Raw genomic sequence first — 9945 nt, forward strand, 5'->3', positions numbered from 1 at the left:
CCAATAATCAAATGAATATGGCAGCTTTAGTGGACCACAGTTTCTCACCTGCAATTGCGGACGTTTTACAAGCTCTCGTGATCTTTTGTACATTGTGAAGCATACGGGATGCTGCCCGTGGTAATCTGTATCCTGTCAGCACGATAAAAGCACTTGTGCTGCTTGAAGTGCGCTCTTCGGACAGTGCAAGATTCTACAATTTCATCCAGTGAATTCTCACGAATCGGTTACACTTAAGCGTAAGTAGCAAAGCAATAAGATTTTATGGCTTCTACTAAACAGCCTTTACACATATTCAAAGAACATTACACACATTCAAAGAACAACTTTTTCACTGTTTTTGAATCGCCATGTTGATGTTCATTTAGAAGACTGGTTCGTATGCACCTTTGTGGATAAGCGTAGCCTGGCTTATTTACTTTAAAGCTATCTTTGTGGATGGACGCGACATTAGCAAACTGTGCATCGCTCCTACGTGCGCACATTTGCGAAAAAGTAGTTATAGTAATTTTATCACAGTAATACTTGCCTGATTCCTTTCAACAGCCGGTTGCACGTAAAGACAAAACCTTTAGAGCCCATCTAACATGTAGTGCGCAAACTTTAGGCGTGAAAACACGCTACAAAAATTGAGCACGCCTAAGCTTCGCCTTTAAGAGTGGAACGTGATAACGTCATCGGGCCCCGTTCGCATCGCATTTTTTTTCATATGTGTAGGCTTTACTGTAATACCAACGTAGGAAAGCCAGCTTCAAAGACCAATAAGGCTTCTACTGGGGCTAGTTGGTATGGCATCTTTCTGTTGACTGCGCTGTACTGCTTTAGAAAGGACGAAAAAAAGGACAGGCAAACATGTGCGCAAGCTTTCAACTGTTTCTTATTCGCTAGCGCATGTGAAATATGTACATGAAAAGTGACTGCAAGAGAAAAAAAAAACATGAAAAGAAAGACAAAAAATGACGCTAATCTACGCACATCTGATTTCACGAATGACTGTAATTACTTAATCTATCATTCATCTGTGAATTTAAAAGCTTTTTCTTTTAGCGCCACAGAAGGTGAGCTCAGATGGTTTCCCTGATCATTTTCTAGCATGAAATACGCTTCTAAGATTTCACGTGTTTTTTTAGAGCTGTAGCGAGCAAAAGCCTTGTTTTTCTCAACGACAGGTTTACAGCTATTTTGTGCGCAGTGTGTCACCAAATGTCCTGGTGAGTGGAGCATTTCTGTCGCATACTTGTGCTCTCTTAACCTAATATTGATGCAGCGACCTGTATGCCCTATGTATGGTTTCCCGCACGAGAAAGCTATCTTGCAGACAAGGTTATCGACGCAGTCCAAAAATCAATCTACGTGGTTTATTTCGCATTTGTTTTACGCTGATTTGTTTGTGTCGGTATTTACTTGTTTTACATAGGGCTTTCATTTTTAAAGGAGCCCAAAAAAAACCCCTCTCATGCCGTGCCTTTCACGAATCTTTTTGAGGTCATGTGAAATTTGATGCCTACGCGTAAAAGGTATCAGTTGCCTTCGTATGCTCGCCGTATTTTGTAGCTGCTTTCTTTGTGTTACTTAAGCCTCTCAAAACTTTTTCGGCGATGGACGTTATAAGTGTGATAGGATAACCACTATCCCTAAACTTTGTAACTCGCCGCTGCATACTATCTTTGATCCTATGATCATACGATTTTCTGATGGTTTGGTTCATGCTCGAGGTGGCAGTTCCTCTTTGTATTACTTTAGAATGGACGGAATCGTAAGGGAGCAGACTTTTTTCACTCCTCGTGTTGTGCTCCCAACAAGTGTCAGTTGCAGTGAATGTGAATTTCAAGTACAAGAATTGGAGGCAAACTTTATTAAGCATTTCCAACGTAAACACCAGCGCTTGGTGGGCCGCACAGTATATGTGCACGCACTTAGCGACTTTAGCGGAAGCCAGGAGCATGTGAAGTGGTATTTATTGCTTTATCAAGGAGAGAAAGGAAAGAAGTGAACAACCAGAAATCGGTGAACTTGGCCAATGTGAATGCTCTGAAATTTGTGCGCGCGTTATTAGACAAGGGACCTAAGTTTGCAGTGCAGCCACAACCCAAGCCTGCATACCTGGTGGAACTCGTATATAACATTGCAAACAGGGTGCCAGATAGCGAGAAGGAAGCTTGCATTTACCATATTCCTTTACCATGTTCTGTGTAGTTACCCTATTGTATACTTATGTGAATGCCTGTTCCACAATGTACACAAACCCTTGTAACCCACTCCTGTAAAAATCGCTGATGGGATTGACAGTATCACGAAATAAATAAATAAATAAAATTTCGGAAGGCATTGCGTGTGTAAAGAACGGCATGGGCATGAAAAGAAGAAACCACATCGCACCAGCCGTTAAATTTCTAAAAGAACAAGACTTGAGATTGACGATGTCTGGCAAAACGGGTACATTTGTCTTATTTGATGATGCAGAATACAAAAGCAAAGCTGAAGAAGCAATGAATAAAAATTTTCAAGGTGTATTTCACCCTAATCAAAAAACACTTGTAGCAACGAAGAAAAAAGCTCTGAGGCAATGTGAAAAAGCAGGGTTGAAAAAATTAACCAAACAAATTAAAACTACTCGAAAGCTAACACTAAACCCCTTCTTCTCCGTTAAGACCCATAAGCTGGGAAAGCCTTTTCGTGCGATCGTTGAAGAGAGGAGCACATGGCAACGTGTTTTTGCTACATTTCTGAAGCAGCACCTTCCCGTGTTATCTTTGGATGACCCCTTCCACGGCCGCAACTCGGAAGAAGTTGTTGACTTCATCAGTTTAGCACAACCAGTTAAGTGCCTTTCTATAGATGCAAAAGAACTTTTTTTAAATGTTCCACAAGAAGGAGTTTTGCAAGCTGTTGAAGAAAGCATTGACACCTACTGTGCAGTGAAGTTCTAAATTAATCAGTGTTGATTCAACAATCGCTGTTCCATCAATCAGTGTTGATTCCTTTTTAAATGATTTAAGGTGATACCTTGACCCACTGCTCGTTTCCTTTCAAGGACATGTGTTTCTACAGAAAGTCGGGATCCATATGAAGTCATGTTTAGCTCCACTACTTTGTGACATATTTCTAGATAAGGGGAACAGGATTTTACAGAAAAAGCTACACAGCCTTGGAGCTGTCAGATGCTTCCGCTACGTCAATAATTTTCGTCTTCGTTTTCCATATGACAAGTTCGCAGACGTTACGGAAACAAACTGTGGACATGTTCAGACTGGTCCACCAAGGGCTGGAGTTCACGGTGGAAATGCGTGATAAAGATTGTCTCCAATTCTTGGACTTGAAATGGACATTCAATGCAACTCACGCTTGTTGGGAGTACCACACAAGGAGGGAAAAAAGTCTGCTTCCTTACGATTCAGGGCATTCTGAACTAATAACAAGAGCAATTGCCACCTCGAGCTTGAACCAAGCCATCAGAAAATCGTGTGATCATAGGATAAACGATAGTATGCAGCAGCAGGTTACGAAGCATAGGGATAGCGGTTATCCTATCACACTTATAACGCCCATCGCCGAAAACGTTTTGAGAGGCTTAAGTAACACAAAAAAGCAGCTACAAAAGACGGCGAGCATACGAAGGTAACTGATACCTTATACGCGTATGCATAAAATTTCACATGGCCTCAAAAAGATTGGCGAAAGGCACGGCATGAGAGTGGGTTTTTTGGATGCTTTAAAAATGAAAGCCCTATGTAAAGCAAGTAAATACCGACACAAACAAATCAGCGAAAAAAAATGAGAAATAAACCAAGTAGATAGATTTTTGGACTGCGTCGATAACCTTGTCTGCAAGATACCTTTCTCGTGCGGGAAATCGTACATAGGGCAGACAGGTCGCGGCATCAATATTAGGTCAAGACAGCACAAGTATGCGACAGAAATGCTCCACTCACCAGGACATTTGGCGACACACTGCGCACGAAATGGCTGTAAACCTGTCTTTGAAAAAAAAAAAAAAAGGCTTTGGCTCACTGCAGCTCTAAAAATGCACGTGGTATCTTAGAATCGTATTTAATGCTAAAACATGAACTAGGAAATCACGTGAGCACACACTTCTGTGGCGCTGGGATGAAACGCTTTTAAATGCATGGATGAATGTTAGATTAAGCCATACCAGTCATTTGTGAAATCAGATGTGCTTAGATTAGCTTTATTTTTTGGCTTTCTTTTCATGTTTTTTTTTTCTTCTTTTGCAGTCACCTTTCATGTATATATTTGACGTGCGCTATCAAATAATGAGCAGTTGAAAGCTAGCTACATGCGTGTCTCTCTTTTTTTTCGTCTTTGTAAAACAGTATAGCGCAGTCAACAAAAGGTTACAAAGATCAAGCTTGTTACAAAGATGAAGCTTACACCCATCCCCTTAAAGTCGGCTTCACTTTTAAACACAAATGCATTGCTGGGAATACATGTTACAGGGGCAATATAAGCCGTCGTGTATCAAAATGTGAAGGTCCTAGGACTTTTATTTATTATTTCACTAATTGTTTGCTGTCGCCCCGAGGCGCGCGCGCGTTCACAATTTGGAGCACGCTTTAGCATTCAAAGCTTTCTTTTTTCTCCACCTTCGCCTCTGCGCGCCGCTACCGTTTTACGCTGCCGAGGAAGCGATTGCCATTTGGATGGGGTTTTCGCAAGTCACCTACTCAAACGCGCCGCTGTTGTTATGGTAGAAATGCTGGAAAAGGGGTTTCTGTTTGAGTTTCCTAGTAACAGAATTATGTTTTCTCGTACATTAAAATTACGTCCCGACGCTATCATGCCTGTAGGTTGTAGTTAAGTCGTACTTTACGATTTTCTGACGGATTTTAATTTGAAAAATTAAATTTTTGTTCACTAATGCCTTGTGTCACGCGGAAGGCCAGTTTTGGTCGGGGTGGTTCGGGAAGAATTTCTCCGCCATGGACGCCGATGCTTATGCCAGCGCCGAAACCCACACCGGATTTCCTGCGACACGAGGCCCTTAACGCTATTGCGTTAAAACAAACCACGCCCGACGGAACTTCGGGCAAATTGCACCACGCAAAAGGAGGTTATTGCAGCGTTAGAAGCTCAAGTTCGAAGATGCTTGATTAAGGTTCTTCCATTGTGTATAACTCGCCTAGCTGGCTTGTATCGGGGGATTTGACGGAGCAGGGAGGGTAGGAGAGGGGAGGCCAGAATTATGCAAATAAATATTATACAACGTGGAAATTGTAGTAGGGAATGAACATCCATTCATTCAATCTGATTGGTGTGATTTGTTCACCCCAGCACGCGATTGTTAAATAGAACATTAAAAATTTCTCTCAACCTATTGAAAAGACACGAAGTCAAAATCTTCGAAGAAGTGATACATGTGCTCCTTACTGAGCTGGTGGCATCTAGCATTAACACCATGTGAGAAATCGTCTTAATGTGAACATGCTTGACGACATACACTAGACGTCTTGTCTAGTCTCAATCTTCCGGCAACCTGAACCACCTATGCCAAGCTTTAAAAATAATTTTACGATACTTGCATGCTACCAGCTCAATATATTTAACAAACCGATAAAGGAATTGAAAGTATCGTTATCATCAGGTTCTGTAATTAAATAACAAAAAACAAAAAACAGCAGTAAAAATATTGATCTCGACGCCGGGCCTTTAGTGCAGAAGTTCTTAACCAACTTATATTTAGGTAAACTACCTGCTGTGGTTTTAATTTCGAAAGGTTAAGAAAAGCGCGCGAGATTTTAAAAAAGTCGCTGTTTTGCTCGAAAGGCGAAGCATCGATTGTGATAGCAAATTGGTAGAGAGCTGTACGAAGCAAGGATAGTAGTTTAACGGGCTGTATAAAGTCGTAAACATTCGCTTACAAACTAAATAGACAAGCAAGGTGTCATGCGCGCACAGGTAAAGAGGAACACATCTCGCTCGACCACCGTGGAAACTCGCTGTGAAAACGCTGTAGTGAGAAATCACGCCAGCAGTCGTGGGCAAATTGACCTTCGCCGCGCTGTCTGTCGTCTCGCTTCAACGCGAACTAAACGTCGAAAGCACATTGCATACGAAGCTACCGGAACCAGGCGCCTGCACTTTTTCCCGATCACTGATCGTTTTGAAAATGAGGCCTGCACGGACGCGCACTTCGCCCACATCGCAGATCGCTTTCAAGATACGGCGAAAGCGCGGCCGCGCAGTGAGCAGCAGCCGACGGAGCAGAAATAACCCGGCCCTTCTCTCTCCGTCGCCTCGCCTCGCCCCCGTGCCTCTCGCGCGAAAGACCGCGCGCTTCCGGCCTGCCTTCCTCCCTCGCACGCGCTACGTTGAGCCGCGATTGCCGGCTCACCCTAGTACGCTTTTACTCTCACACACAGCATAAGACGCGCGCACATGATTTTACCGCCGTTGAACTTGATACAGAACCTCACGGCGGCGACGGTGACGACGACGGCGACGCCGACGGCAGAAATGCGCTTGGAGTGTCCATATAATTGCTATCGCAAAAAAAGCACGGAGGGATCAGGCGCTTTTATGCCACGTCATGTGAGCCATCTTTAGCCAGTTATGGCATTCAATAAGTACGCACTATGTGATGCCCTTTTTCGTAAATCGAACGTAGCCTGCACTATGAATAAACAAAAAAAACTACTGCAGCCAAGATGGAGACCACGGATAAATGGGAAATAAAGAATGGAAATCAAAACGACTCGAGTTGCCTTTGTGTATACGCAACTACGTCACCACTGTGCGGGGGCAGGCTGCAATTTCATTTCCTCGGGAAGAAGGCTCTATTGTAGTGCACGGTAGCATCTGCTGCACATGACGGCGAACGCAACTACAGCCGATAATCTGCCTTTTGTACTCGAAGAGAGAATCACCCAGATGGAGACCGCCTCCATTTGTTCGCAACCACAGGGCAAGAGTGGACCGAAAAGGGTCAACCTAGTTCATACCGCTTGCTGCCTTTGCCTATGGGACCAGGAAAGCAGGACCACAGGGAACCAAGTCGACCACTGAAACCCAGTAGACCGCGGGGATAGACGAGTGCGTGTTTCCGACTTGCACGAAAGGACAAGAGAAAGGTTTCACATTATGTGGAGAACCCGCCGGCTCCCTAGTGGTTGTGACGTGAGCTGACTGTTTGGGCATGAGATTAGGATCGTTGTTTTGTATGCACAGTGGGTAAATAATAGAACAACAGCAGGCTTACTGCAGGCATTCTATCGGACATTGACAAAATGCAAAAAAGGCTTCTGCATCATCGCATGCCGCATATGAATTCAGATTCTGAATAAATCCTAGCCAACGTGCACAACAGTAAATTTTGTCTTGTGAAAATCTGAAATGAATAAAAAAATTTGCGTAGCTTGCACTGGAGGCGCAATGCTAAAGAGACAGCGGAGCTAATGGGCACCTAGCTATATAGTCCTGGCTTTTGGGCTAGGCTAAGCACTACCAAGTCATCCCCAGCATTTTCAGGAATTTATTGATTATTGATAGAGTATTAATTAGCTATTGATTGGCTAGCGATTGGCTATCGCAAGGTATTGGCCACGTATTTTGGCTACGCTAATCACTACCAAGTCATCCCCAGCATTTCCCAGCATTTCCCAGAACTTATTGATTATTTGTCGATTATAGATTCCGCTATTCATTGGCTATTGATTGGCTATCGCAAGGTATTGGCCATGTATTTGGGTTATGGTAGCCCAAATACATGGCCAATAGCACTACCAAGTCATCCCCAGCATTTTCCGGAATTTATTGATTATTGATGGATTTTCCATTAGCTATTGATGGGCTTGATTCAGGCAGTAGCGGGGGAGCAGCCTGGACGCGTTCTAACAGCTTCGTCGTGTATTTGCAGCATCTGCGCAGAACAGCAATCAAGCATCACGTATGCTGTCCCCCTTGGGTGCAGATGAACCGGGCCATCATCCAGATCTTCTTTCGTTGACGCCCCATTCAAGCGAGTGCAGCGACACCACTGTGCTACCTTTCGAGGCAGCGCTTGTGCCTTCTTCCACGTTATTCTGGCAGTAGCGGGGAGCGCCTGGAGGGGTTCTAACTGCTTCGTCGTGTATTTGCAGGTTAGTTCTATATTTCAGAACTTTTCCGCTAGTCCTTCCTGCCGCCGCTGCTGCCAGACTGTGTCAGTGTTTTCCCTTTGCGAGAAAATTACCATGGCGCAGTGACGTTTGTCCTGCATGCAAGAAGACAATCAGCAGCGACTGTAATAGGATTGCTTGTTCCGAATGCGATGACATTTACCATGGAGGAAAATGTTCTGGTACAAATGACACGTTCTTTTAAAGGGAAGAATGAAGCTGCTCGAAGGGCGTGGAAGTGCCCGACATGCTGCTCAGTAAGGTTAAGGGGTAGCTCAGCTCGGCGAACACCACGACAGATGATAACGAAACTCAGGGTTCCACAGCACAGGCAGGTAGCCTCCAATAGTCAGAGTGTGCATGCACTTGCCTCCAGACTGGATGATATAACAATACATCTGGACCGCCTTGCGCAATTACCAACCCAGGTCATTGGCATGGAACAAAGCATGCAGCTTATGAATTAAAACTTTGGAGAGAGAGAGAGCAAGCGAGAGAGGAAAGGCAGGGAGGTTAACCAGAAGTCAGTTTCCGGTTTGCTACCCTACACTGGGGTGGGGGATAAAGGGGTTGGAGAGAGTGCAATGAGAGAGAGAGAGAGAGAGCGAAAAAAAAAACAGAAAAAAAACACAGGCATTTGTAAGAAAGGAAGCGTTCCAATCACAGACGTTCACACAGGCCAGCGGACTTCAGGAACCGCAGGAGCGCTTGCACGGTCTTTGATGTGATGTTGAGTCGCGTCGATGTTGCAGAATTGTGTCTTCCGATAACGGCTGGTCATCCAATGGTTCAGCACGATGGAGAGCAATTGTCTCTGCACACTGTATTGTGGGCACTGACAAAGAACATGACTAATCGTTTCCGCAATTAAAACTTTGAATCTCTTCTCAGCTAATGCGACGAAATAATGAGGAAAACGCAACCTTGCGCAAAAGTAACGAGAATTTGAGGCAACAAAACGAAGAGCTTTAAGACGTGCGATGTCCATCGAGCAATATTCAGGGGCAAAAACATCTAAATCAAGGGTATACTGACACAAAATGAGAACTGTGAATTACTAGTCAGAAGCTAGCAGAGCTAATTAGTTACCTCATCGATTCCAAAGACATCGATGTTTGTCATCGTGTTTCCTTGCGCCATTACCACTGAAAAAACATAATTGTCCGGTTTGTTTCAAGGAAATATGAAACAAATTTATAAAACGTGCGAAAAAAAGCGCGGCTTTCTACGGATGTACTAGCCTTTCTTCAGTCAGAAAACAGGCAAATACGTGATGAGTACCTCACGTGGGGGAAACAAGAAATTCTTGGCTGAGGCACTGAAACGAAAAAGGAAAAGAAGTGGAGTTTGTTTGGCCATATCAAGGTCAAATCAGAAGGGAAGGCAACTGATAGCCCTGTTGTGGCGTGTTACGGGCGAGGCTGATTTTAGCCGTATCAGCTAGACAGCAAATCACAAACGGCATCATGGCGTGTCTCAGTGGACGATTTTAATCAAAAGACAGTTTCTGAAAACGTGCTGCTGGGCGCCCACTCTATGTGCGCAGTTTACGGAAAAAACCAGGACCAAATCCATAATTTTACTAGCCTATTTAGCAAAAAGTTTCCTTTATTGGCATATCAGAGAAATGGTTGTCGGAACGAAGGAAAAAACGAAGTCAACCTTACAATCAACCAGGTTACAAGCGAAGCACACTGTCGTGCAACCTACAGTCAATCTTGCATTGCCCATGGTGGCTGCCCTGTACATAGATGACAGCATTACGTACAGGCGACATGATGTTGTATTTAAAACACATATTGCGAATCAGTATGGATTGAGGCGGACAAAA

The sequence above is a fragment of the Dermacentor silvarum genome, chromosome 6 (genome assembly GCF_013339745.2).
Source record: "Dermacentor silvarum isolate Dsil-2018 chromosome 6, BIME_Dsil_1.4, whole genome shotgun sequence".
Taxonomy (NCBI): domain Eukaryota; kingdom Metazoa; phylum Arthropoda; class Arachnida; order Ixodida; family Ixodidae; genus Dermacentor; species Dermacentor silvarum.